This window comes from Lichenostomus cassidix, unplaced genomic scaffold, assembly GCF_008360975.1.
Source record: "Lichenostomus cassidix isolate B80296 unplaced genomic scaffold, HeHo_3.0 HiC_scaffold_43, whole genome shotgun sequence".
Taxonomy (NCBI): domain Eukaryota; kingdom Metazoa; phylum Chordata; class Aves; order Passeriformes; family Meliphagidae; genus Lichenostomus; species Lichenostomus cassidix.
In genome coordinates, this window is record NW_028147635.1 from 170,335 (window position 1) to 181,831 (window position 11,497).

Sequence of the window (11,497 nt, forward strand, 5' to 3'; positions counted from 1 at the left end):
GAAGAAGGAGTGTCAGACACTGCAGAATCCATGTGCTGCTGATATCTTCCTGCTTAATCTCTCTCTTCCCCCAACCCTGCCTCTCTCCTCCTATTTCCATCTCTCTAGTTCACATTTACTGTCAAATAACATGTGTCCTATTGACTTGGGAATACTGTCTCACTTGCACCTTAACTCAGTCACTGGTCATCCCTGAGCAAAATGTTCAAGTCACAGGTGGTACTCCTGGAACAAGAAGATTTGGTGCTAAAGACAGCACCTGCTTGGACCCTGCTGTGCTCCTCAATCATTCTGCAAGGAATCAGGATCTCCAATCAAATATGGAAAGCTTAGGGGGGCTGCAGTTCCTTTCTAAAGTATCAATAATGCACTGCAAAGCTCACCAGTTCAAACAAACACCAGTTAACATCACAAACCAAGGAGCAGACAAAACTGCTAGAGAGGTGGCAGAACAAATCACTTGGGTGGCAATTCTTTCCAAAGTTAGGAACCATTTAAAATCAGTCATAGAATACTGTGTTGAAGACAATCAATTGGCAAAACCCTGAAATACCTGATTGAATCCCAAAGGGTGGTAGCTAACAACAAATAAACAAGTCAGATTGTCTCCAGCAATAATGAGACAAATTGTAGAAGAGAAACATAAAGAAACTCCTTGGGGTGTTGAAGGTATGGTAGGCAATTTGAAAAGGCAGGTAGCTCATGTTACGCTGACAAGAATTGTGACAAGTGGAGTTAGCAAATGTGAAATCTGCTTCCAGAACAATCCACAGTTTTACATAAAACTGCCATTAGGGATGGCAAAAATAGGGAACTAGTACTGGAAATTAATGCCAAAAAGATTTTTCTGAGTTACCTTGACAAGAAGGCTCTAGGTATTAATTAGGTTTGGTAAACACATTTTCTGCATGGCCAGAGACTTTTCCTTGCCACACCAACAAAGCTAGAAAAATAATGAAAGTAATAATCAAAGAAATAATCTTCAGGTTAGGGGGTCCCATTAGGAATGTCATCATATAAAGATTCTCATTTCATAGTTGAAACTATACAAAGTCTATGCAAAATCCTCACAATTCAGTGGGACCTACATAACCCATGCAGGTGTTACACCAGCAAAAAGGTTGAGAGAACAAACCAGAGTCTAAAAAGAGAAATGAGTAACATTTGCCAGGAAACCTCACTGAAGTGACCACAAGCACTTCCCCTTGCACTCCTGAGAATCAGAATCCCAGTGACTTCTAAAGAAAGAGGGAGCCCATATGAAATTCTCTGTGGAAGACCTTAGCAAGTGATAATCCTTTTGGGGGAAAGTCCTGTGATAGGAGAGCAGAATTTGAGACCGTGTGTATTATCTTTGGGAAAAGTGCTCTCATCTTTGCACAGGTTTGTTGTTTGACCATCCCTGATGACTTTGGATGCTCAGGTACATCCTCATCCACCTGGGAACTGGATCTATATCAGAATGCAGAGCAGTGGGGTACTTAGAGAAAACTGAAAGGACCATTTCAAGTACTCCTAAGTAATCCTGCAGCAGCTAAACGAGATGGGATCAGTGCATTGATCCACCTCAGCTAAGGGAAGGCAGCCTGCAGAGGCAAGGAACTGGAGGGGGAAAGCACAGTCAGCAGAGAGTGTCAAGCTTCAACTTGTTAAAGCATGAAACTGTGACTTCCTTTCTGCTGTGTAGAGTTCTTTAGAACAAATGCCATAAAAGGAAAGAGAAGTCATGAAGGAGTAAGCCATGAAAAGCCCTCTCTCTCAGCCCACTCTCCACAGGAGCACTCTTGCACACTCTGTCAAGCAGCAGCAGCCGCCAGGCCAAGGGGAGTGTTATGGGTTTGAGACAAGGACATTGCCAGGAGGACGCACGAAAAGAGGGCAATCAGGCTCTAAGTTGCAAAATGTGTTTAATTACCTAACAGAGTTGGAGGATAAATGCAGGCAAAAATAAACTTTTCATAGTTTTTGTTCACTCCCCCCTCCCTCTTACGAGGGAGTATATACCTATAGTATTCACCCCCTTTCCTCCTTTACAATCAACAAGCCGGGGGGGGGGGCAGGGTGTGGGGTTTCTTTTCAGTTTACAGAGCAGATTCTCAAATTTATTCATTACCGCAATTCTTCTACTACAAATACTCTTTATCTCTACTTGTTTCTCTCTCTCTCCAGACAGTTTTCTGCTCTCACCCCCACCCTCTTAAGAAGCAGTCTCTGCACTCACCCCTCCCCCTTCCTTCTTTGCAAACCAGCAACACAGACAGGGGGCAGGTTGAGGGGTCCTCTGGTCAGTCCAATCAGGAAAAGAGGTTCTCTACTCAGCCAGGGGTCCTTCCCACGAGAGGCAGTCCTCTAGGAACTTCTTTGGCGTGGGTCTAATCTCATGAGCAATATCCCGCCCAAATTCTGCTGCAACATGAGTTCTTTTGTCCATAAGGTGCTGTGCAGACTCTCCCGAGCTGAGGCCAGGCTGCTTCCATACCAGGAGCAAGGCCTTTCTCTCCCAGTCAAGGCTTTTTGCAGTTTTAACTCTTAGATGAGACTCCCACTGGTTCACAGTCTTTTCCAGGCATCCACCTTCTCCTCTGGAGTGAGCTGTGGGTGAATTTCTGCATTTTTATGGACTCCATGGGCTGCAGGAGGAATTTCTGGCTCCCCCATAGCTTCCACCACGGCTAGCAGAAAGTTTCAGCGCCGGTGCTGGAAGCACTGAAGCACCTCTTTCTCCCCCCTTCTTCACTGACCTTGGCAATCTCTATGCTGTTCTCCCTCACATATTTTCACCTCCACCTCTTCCTCCTCCAACTACAAAGAAGTGAAAGAAGTGCGCGCTTGCTTTGCTTTGAATTTTTCTTAAATAAGTTTTCACAGAGGCGTAACCAGCACCTCCAATTGGCCCAAACTTGGCCGGCAGCATGTCCATCACCTTCAGAGCCATCAGAGATTGGCTCTGCTGGACTTGATGTAAAAACTTCCAGAACTTGCACTCAGGACACACAGGAGCCATCTTTGTGCTACACCCCACCCCTCAGACACCTCTCCAGGCCTACTACAACAGCTTCTGAGGGGTCCAAATTTCTCCTAGATGTTAAAAACACTTAACTGATGTTCTGGGCCAATCAAAACCACCACAGGGAGGGAGGCACCCCAGCAGAATTCAGCCCCTGCTCCCCACGGCAGCGTTCCTTGTGCTGCTGCACTGCGCAGCTGGAGGAGCAACCCCTGGCCAGGGCAAACAAAAGACCCAAGTCTCAGGCTTTAGGAGGTGACATTTTATTGAACTTCAGTTGAAGGACAACAGAAGGGCAACAACAGCTCAGGTGTTCAATCACAAAATTCCCAAGTTGTCTCAGTTAGGGAGCCTTAATATGGTTGGCATGGAGACAATTGAGGAATGTGGATAGACACTCTCCAAGGAAGGCAGGGCCATTCCCAGCCTTGTTTGAATGTTCCCAAATATTGTCCTCCCTCCGTCCATTGCATATCCTTCCCCAAAAGGAGGTTATGGCATTGCTGGCCACACCTCTACCCTGTCAGCTGAAGAAATAAATGAGAGGAAACTTAGGAAAAGGCCTAGACTTCAAAGCCTCCATAGGTCTGTGCAGGAATCAACATCTGTGTCTCTCTGGAAAGACTGCTTGTGACAGACTACTTTTAAGAAAGCTAACAAATGGACAGAGTTTCCATCGGGACACTTTAACTCAATTTCTCTTTCCAACCCATTGAAGTACCTTGCTTCCAACATTTCTCTATGTGTTTTATGAAACATTTGCAAAAGATCTGGCTATGCCTTGGCTCACTGGCAAGGTGAGGCCATGATTTAGAAGCAGTCCTGGGAGCTGCTTCAGCTCACAGTTTAGAGCAGCCCACAAACATTCCTCTGGAATCCTCCAAAACAAGGGGATTTGGAGATGGAGTTGTCCAAAGTTCTACACCTTCTACCACTTAGGGCAAAGAGTTTGCACTAACAAGAAAGGTGAGAAAACACCCCTTTACTTATCATAAAGAATTTCCATTTGCTACAATATTTTCTAAAAATGTGCACAACTTCATAGCAGAGGTAGTGGGCTGAGGGCACACTGGAAGTGACTCAGTCTTTCCTTGCTTCCCAGATCTTTGTCTGCTCCACGTTTCCAGAAGGGCTGCTCTGTGTGGGACCACATGACCCAGGGGGAGTGTGGGGAAATGGGCTGGCCAGGTTCCTTCTGTATTTTTTTCTACCCTTATATCTGGTTATCGTTGCACTTGTCTGTCTCCAGTTCTATTTCAGTGCATATAAAATGATGAGCTATACAGTCCTTTTTCTATTGTTATAGGGGTATGTAAATTAAGACCATTACTTCAGTATTTGTATCATTATGTATCGATTCCTGCTGCATCTAGCTATTTTCATACAGATGACAAGAGATTTACACATCATGGATTGTTATGTTTATCTCGATATGAAATTTTATATATGCATGTGTCATGTTGTACAGTTTTGTTATTTCTCTGTGGGTGTTTAGATAGTGTGATGCATGTTTGTCCCTTTCCCTACATACCTGTGTCTACATAGGCACCACTTTGTAACCTGTTAGACATTTGACTATATGAACTGAAAATGATCTTTGTATCTTTCTTTCTAGTCAACAGAGATGTAACAATGTGCAATAAGCTTGTAATGGAACTTTTTAATTGTATAGAGGCAGCGTGGTTGTATGAAGCTGTAATAAAGTCCCTTTTCCAACTGCAGTTGGCTCTCGTGCACTTCTCTCTAGGTAGTGCTGCTGGAGCAATGTGCAATCAGTGAAAGTTAGAAAGTGAAATGGGTGTTGATTTGTGTCATTGGGAGCAATTAGCAGATGTGTGCCTTAGGATCCAGGAGGATTTTGGCAAGCAGGGGTGACGGGGCTGGGGGAAACAGGCAGACATGCCCTGCCCATGCCCCAGTTGCGTAAAGGCAGGGCAGGAAAGTGTCCAAGGCTTTGGGCAGGCAGCAGAGCCCCACGTTCGGGGAGAAGGCGCTGCAAGGGCCTGCCAAGGAAAGCTCCACTTGCCATTGGGAAAGTGGCCAAGGCAAGCAAGCCCAAATCCAAAAGGGCATCTCACTTCTTTCAGGAAACCCTAGCCCAAAATGCTCTATGCCTCTAGGCAAAAAGGAGCCCGTTTTTTGCATTTGAGCATGGGGAAATCACCTGCCCATCGGGAGCCACTAGGAGCTTTAGCCTTGGCTTCCAGAGTCGCAGGCAACCTCCTGCTGCCGCTGCAAGCACCGTGAGCGCAGCCAATGTGCCACCTAAGAAGGTCCCCTAGGGGCTCTCGTCGTAGCAAGCGAGGGCACAGCACAGCCCCTGGCTGTGTGTGATGCACACATGCCAGCAGCACTCACAAGAGATGGGCCATCCTCGTGCAAACTGGCACCCTGTGGACAGCCTCAACTAGGACTTAGGGGCACGCAAAGGAGCAGCACTGCATGGCTCATGGCCAAAAGTGATGTGGCTTTTCCCCCTGAGCTGCTGAGGCCTTGGCAAGAGCTTGTCTGCTAGCAAGATGCAGGCCTGCCTGCCCCGTGCTGTCCTCTGCAGCTGCTGTTGCCATCGAGTGATGTGGGGGCATGGGCTGACTTGTTGCCTAAATTCTCGCCCCTCAAATCCAGAGCCATAATTGCACAGATGTAACCCTGAGCTGTGGCCCCAAGGTGCCAGAGGTGCCTTCTCCTCCTGCAGGAGAAAGTGGAGGTTGCCAAGTTTCAGTAAGACCCTGGCAACCCGGACGCCTTTGCCCCATCACTGCTGGGCATGGCTGGAGTCATGCCCCTTTACGCAGTCATCTTCAATCACTGCCAAAATCCTCCACCATCATCATGTATACATCTGCTCATTGCTTTAAAAAACACAACCTAACGCTTATTTCAGTTTAAAAATTAAATCTGTTAAAGGTTGTTACACTTGCACTTGATACACAAATACACGAAAATCAGTAGCCGTAAGTTACAAAATTAAATTTATTACAAATTTCTACAAGCACAGTTCTAATTAATATACAGATATAATTTTAAGTTTAAAAAAAGTAATTTATTACAGATAGTTACAACCATACAGTCTGATTACTACTACTACCAAAAAAAATACCTATCTGAATAACCCTACACCTGGAACTAAATAAATGTAATCATAAAACAATACAACTCTCTACATATTTACATACAGCTGTATACATTTAAACCATAACAATATAAAGACAATAAAATTATATATTAGATATAAAAAACGTAGATAAAGATATAAAAAACAAACTTATATACAAACATACAAATAGCAAAATATGATTCTAAAGACCAACATGCCTACACCTACACCAATGTAACTATACAGCTATACCACTGTTTACATAATGAAAATACAAGTAATTACCGACTTTAATATAAATATAATAAATATATATATTTATATTTATATAAAAAATATAAATAAATAGATACAAATGGAAATATACCTACACAAGTATCAATCTACCTATCTAAATATCCATGTACATATATAACTCTATACATCTATATATACATTCAGGATTCCAGAAATTGAATGTTGAAAGGCAATTCTTCCGACGCCTCCTCCCGTGCAGCGCGGCCCTCCTGGACAGGGACAGCAGATGGGACATCTGGGAAGCAAAGGGAACACACTGAGTCAATATCGGGACATTTCCCTCGGCAGCACCTGCACTTGTGTCAGGGAAGAGAAAATCTCAGAGCCTCCCCAGCAGGGTGAGAAAGAAAAAGCTGCAGGCCGAGCGGGCCAGGCTGCTGTGAGCGCAGCCCCGGCGGGACTGTCCCGCAGCCCCTGGCAGCCTGGGGGGCACGGCACGGCACGGCACGGCACGGCATGGCACGGCACGGCACGGCACGGCACGGCACAGCTCAGCTGCCTTGCCCAAGGACAGACAGCCCCTGGGCCAGCCGGGCAGCTGCGCTGAGCAGCCCCAGCACGGGCAGTGCCTACGGCCAAAGCCCGCGCCACCCTCAGCCCAGCCTGCCTCACCGGCCCTGTGGCCTCACCCAGGCTCTCAGGTGGCAGCAGCGGCAGCTCCCCGTTTGCTGCTGTTGCTGGTGGCCTTCAGCTTCTCCCTGATGGCTCTGGTCACTCTCTGGATCTTCTCGAGGACTTCAGGGCAGCTGTGGCAAAAGTGGAGGCTCTGGAATTGGCTGAATGGCCTGGCAGAGCAGCAGTCCTGGACCCCTCTGTGCTCGCTGCTGGCTCCCTCCATCCCCTCAGCCCTGCCATTTCCTCAGCAAACCTGCAGCCTCCCAGGCTCTTCAGACCCCCACAGTCCTCTCACCCCACTCAGTCCCTTTAGACCCTCCCAGTCCCCTTACACCCCCACCTGCTTCAGACTGTACCACTTCCCTGTCCCCTCAGCTCCCTTACACCCCTCATCCCCACCAGAACCTAAATGTCTCCATCCCTTCAGTGTCACCCCTCCTCAGCCCCCTCAGCCCCTCAGTCTCACCGTCCTTCAGCAGCTCCTCGGGGGACACCAGCTGCTCCCACCGCTGCAGGGACACCTGGGGCTCCAACTGCTGCTCCGCCCGGCCCGGCTGCCAGCTCGGACCCAGCACGGGAAGAGGGGACAGAGGGGGCACAGGGGGAAAAGCAAGGGGTGAGAGAGGAAGCAAAGAAGGAAAAGAGGTTAAGAATCAGCCTATATTTATTCAAATACCAATCTATGTACCTAAACCTCCACATACCTCAGTGCATAAATAAAACTATGCCCATTTATAACTATATATAGAAAACTGTAACTACAAATGTATAAATGAAACTATGCACTTCTATAACTGTAACTACATTTATAAAACCAAAACTATATACATCTACAAATAGATATCAAAATTTAACTATACAGATCTACAATTACTACTATGAAGACATATAAATAGAAATTATATACATCAATAGCTGTTATTACAGACAGAGACATTACACCTGCCTGATGTTCACAGATTCTGTCTCTGTCTCTTCTTCCCACACAGGGCAGCCCTTCTGGAGACGTGGATAGGACACGAGTGTCTGGGAAGCAAAGTGAACACTAAGTCAATATTGGCTCTTGTGCATATTTCCCTTTGTTGGGGGTTGAGAATTTCTTCCCATTCCTGTTACTAAGCAACAAATAGCCCGATGTTTAGAGCGATCTTTTGTAAAAGACAAAAGCTAGGTTTTTGGGCAGGGCATGGTAAGGGAAGAGCCGGCCCTGGGAACGCTCTCTCGTGGTTCGGACGCTGAGGGTAGAGGCTGCTGGCTCTTTGCTTTCCAGCTGCTACCAGAGGAAATCCAACTGTGCCCTGTTTCTCTTCTCTCCTGGCTGGGTGAGCTTTGATTCAACTTTTCTTCCCACTGGGAAGGGCGCGTTTCCCCAGGCTGCGTTTTCCCGCAGCTGCTGCCGGGAGAGTCCGGCTGCCTCTGCTGCCTGCCCCTGCCCTCTGCCGCACGAGACCGCGGCGTCTGCTGTGACTACAGAAAATCTTTGCTACCTCGCTGCTAGCCGGGAGGGAGCCAGTGCCTGATCCTGCCTCCCTGCTTTCTGCCACTCCGAGCTGCCTGGCTGCCTGCTCTTCAGCCTGTCCGCCATCATCCAGCTGCCTGAGGCTGACCTGACCCTGCGCCACAGCGCCACCTGCAGCCGCTCGGGAGTCATCGCACCTGCCCTGCCCGGCCGGGAGCTCAACAGCGCCCCTGCTGGCTGTGACCGTGATTACACCACACGGGAAGAGGCTTGGCAGCTCCCAAGTCATCTGCTATTGGTTTTCTGGTTCTAGTTGTGGTTGCTATTGTTATTGTTTGTTTATAGATACTAGTAAAGAACTGATATTCCTTTTTTCCCATACTTTTGCCTGACAGCCCTTGATTTACAAAATTAAATAATTCAGAGGGAGGGAAAAAAGAAAAATCACATTCTCTGTTCTAAGGGAGGGATTCAACCTCTTTTCGGAGACACCTGTCTTTCAAACCAAGACACCCTTTAGCAGCAATTGTACTTCTATCATTTCCCTTTAGCAGCAATTGTACTTCTATATCTAAATATGGCCTGAAAGGAAGACTCTAACTTGGGCATTTGAAGCCTACACTTTAAAGAACAGGGATCCTTCCAAGTTTTCCAAAGTACTGAAATATCCCAAAAAAGTCTCAGCACTTGCAGTGCAAAAGGCACCAAGGAGAGCTTGAAACACACATGGTCCCAGCTCACACAAAGAAGCTCAGCCTTGTTCTTTCTCTGTGCTGACAGAGAGCACTCAGTCCTCACTGAAACGGCTGAAGCTGAAAGGTGCTGTCAGCTGAGTTAAAAACCAAATTGGGACACCCAGCTTGGTGACACAAGTGCCAGAAGGTCAGCTTTAGTCACTGCTCTCTTGCCACAGCCCAGGACTCAGGGTCAGTGCCACCAGAGAAGCGTGCAGGGCAGGGCTGCAGCGGGGAGGCTGTGCCAGTGCCCTGCTTGAGCTCAAGGCACCAGGAAGCACCAAGCCTGCAGACAAGAACTCAACTCTTCTGATCTCCCTTCCTGCCAGAGGCAGGCTCACAGCAGCCATCTCAGACCTCTCAAAACCAAGCTGGGCTCTCTCCTTACCAAGCTCCTCGGGCTCCAGGGAACTGTTCCCGCGGCTCACGGTGCCAGGCCAAGCTCCCTCGGCTGCAGCCTTGTTCTCAGGCTCCCCTCCTGAATACTCTGGGGTGACACCAGTGCTCTCCTTGAAGGAAAAAGAGAAAGAAATAAACTGTTCTTGCCAATGACACAAAGCACCTGGTTCAACAACTCCATGGCTCACACACTTCATCCCTTGTTGTCACCAAGGAAGTCTGGCTCCCAAATGCCTTCAACAGTAGAGAAGATTGACTTCTCAAACACATCCAAAAGCTGCCAAAACTGGCCCGGTTGAACGTGGGGGCCACACTGAACACATGATGTGGGCACTAAGGAACGAGTCCTGCCAGCTCCTGGCACAGGGATGTGCTCCTCCCTCCAACTGCCCTGAGCACAACAGCCTCATCCAGGCTGCAGCTTTGCCGCCACTGGATAGGAACACACATCTCTTGGCACAGAGATGCCCAAGAGGAAGGTGCCTGAGCTCCGGAACCCAGAGAGCAAGACTGGCCAGTTTGCCCAGCTGAGGATTTTCCAGACAGAACCTTGACTGGAGGCTGCTGAGAGCACAAGAAAGCTGCAGCTGCAGCACATCCCCTCACACGGCTCTGGCAGCGCCTACACGCACGGCAGGGCTCACACAGCAGCAGCAGCTGCAGCCCAGCCCTGGCTCTGCCTTGGCCTTCCAGCCAAAAGGAGGCACAGCCCACAGCTGGTGCTGTAACACAGGCTCCTCTCACATGCCTGTCCCTGCTCGGGAGACTTTGCCTCCACTGGCAATTCTCAAAAAATTTCTATTATTTTACATCAAACAAGATATCTTAGAACCTACAAAGCATCACCATGGATGATGCCCTTGCACTAGGGATTCTTCCCAGGAAAAGGAGCACACAAACGTGGTAAACACAGGCTCACACCCTACATCTTCACTAAATGGGGGTGACTTTTTCATTGCCTCTTCTTTTAGAAATTTTCCTTCACCAAGAATAATTAAATAACTAAATGTTAGTTAAATAAATTCAATTCAAGAAACCTCTCCTTGTCAGCCATGCAACAACATTCAAAGCTCTCAGTCCAGCTCCTTTCGGTGACATCCAGTGGAGTTACCTGATTCCTTTCAGACACGGATCTCCTGATCTCCCTCAGTTTCTGAAGAACCACGTCAGGATGCCATATCGGTAATTCCTCTTCCTCACATCCATGCCATGGGGAGCTGCAGGCTGTTGCTGCTGGACTTGTCCTGGAAGGGCCTGGAGGCAGCTCGGAACTCTCAGGCGAGGCAGCACTGAGATGCTGCCACGAGGCAGCTGTGCAGATGGAGAAGGGGAAGGAAGAAAGGAAGCGAAGGGAAGACTGGGTCTTCCCGAGGAGTACTGCTCCTCGGCTATGTTTCCTTTGGCAGCGACTGTACTTCCATCAGGAAAGAGAAAAGCTCAGATCCTCCTAAGCAGGGAGGAAAAGTAAAGCAACCAAACACGTTCTGTGGGTCTATTTAGCTCTCCCCTATTTGTTCAACCATCTGGGAAAACTGTCCCGCTGGACAGGAGGCAGCTGCCAGAACCCCAACTGCCAGGGGTTTTCCCCTCAGCTCCAAAGGGACACGAGGCTCCCTCCAGCAGGGCCTGAGCACGACCGAGCCCTCGGCACTCACACGCACTCACGGAGAGCTCGCCAAGCGTGCCCGTGGCCGGGCAAGGAGCAGCGGCAGCCACGGCGCGGGGCTGGGCCAGCTGCAGGCCGAGCGGGCCAGGCTGCTGTGAGCGCAGCCCCGGCGGGACTGTCCCGCAGCCCCCGGCAGCCCGGGGAGCACGGCACGGCACGGCACGGCACGGCACGGCACGGCACGGCACGGCACGGCACAGCTGCCTTGCCCAAGGACAGAGAG

The 11,497-nt window shown here is 48.7% G+C and overlaps 2 long non-coding RNA genes across 5 annotated transcripts; both read right to left on the reverse strand.

The window, feature by feature from the left end:
• Positions 1-6,441: 6,441 nt before the first annotated feature.
• LOC146421056 (uncharacterized) lies at positions 6,442-7,966 on the reverse strand. Of its 4 annotated transcripts, none has more exons than XR_014848765.1 (3): positions 7,450-7,966; positions 7,031-7,147; positions 6,442-6,697 (listed from the first exon to the last, which is right to left on the reverse strand). It is a non-coding gene; the product is annotated as an uncharacterized LOC146421056 (long non-coding RNA). The 4 variants fall into 4 exon arrangements; XR_014848763.1 differs by having other exon boundaries at positions 6,442-6,692; positions 7,450-7,965; XR_014848762.1 differs by having other exon boundaries at positions 6,442-6,636; positions 7,450-7,855.
• Positions 7,967-7,984: 18 nt separating this feature from the next.
• LOC146421057 (uncharacterized) lies at positions 7,985-10,919 on the reverse strand. The gene is made up of 3 exons (XR_014848780.1): positions 10,720-10,919; positions 9,598-9,718; positions 7,985-8,042 (listed from the first exon to the last, which is right to left on the reverse strand). It is a non-coding gene; the product is annotated as an uncharacterized LOC146421057 (long non-coding RNA).
• Between the last annotated feature and the right edge of the window lie 578 nt (positions 10,920-11,497).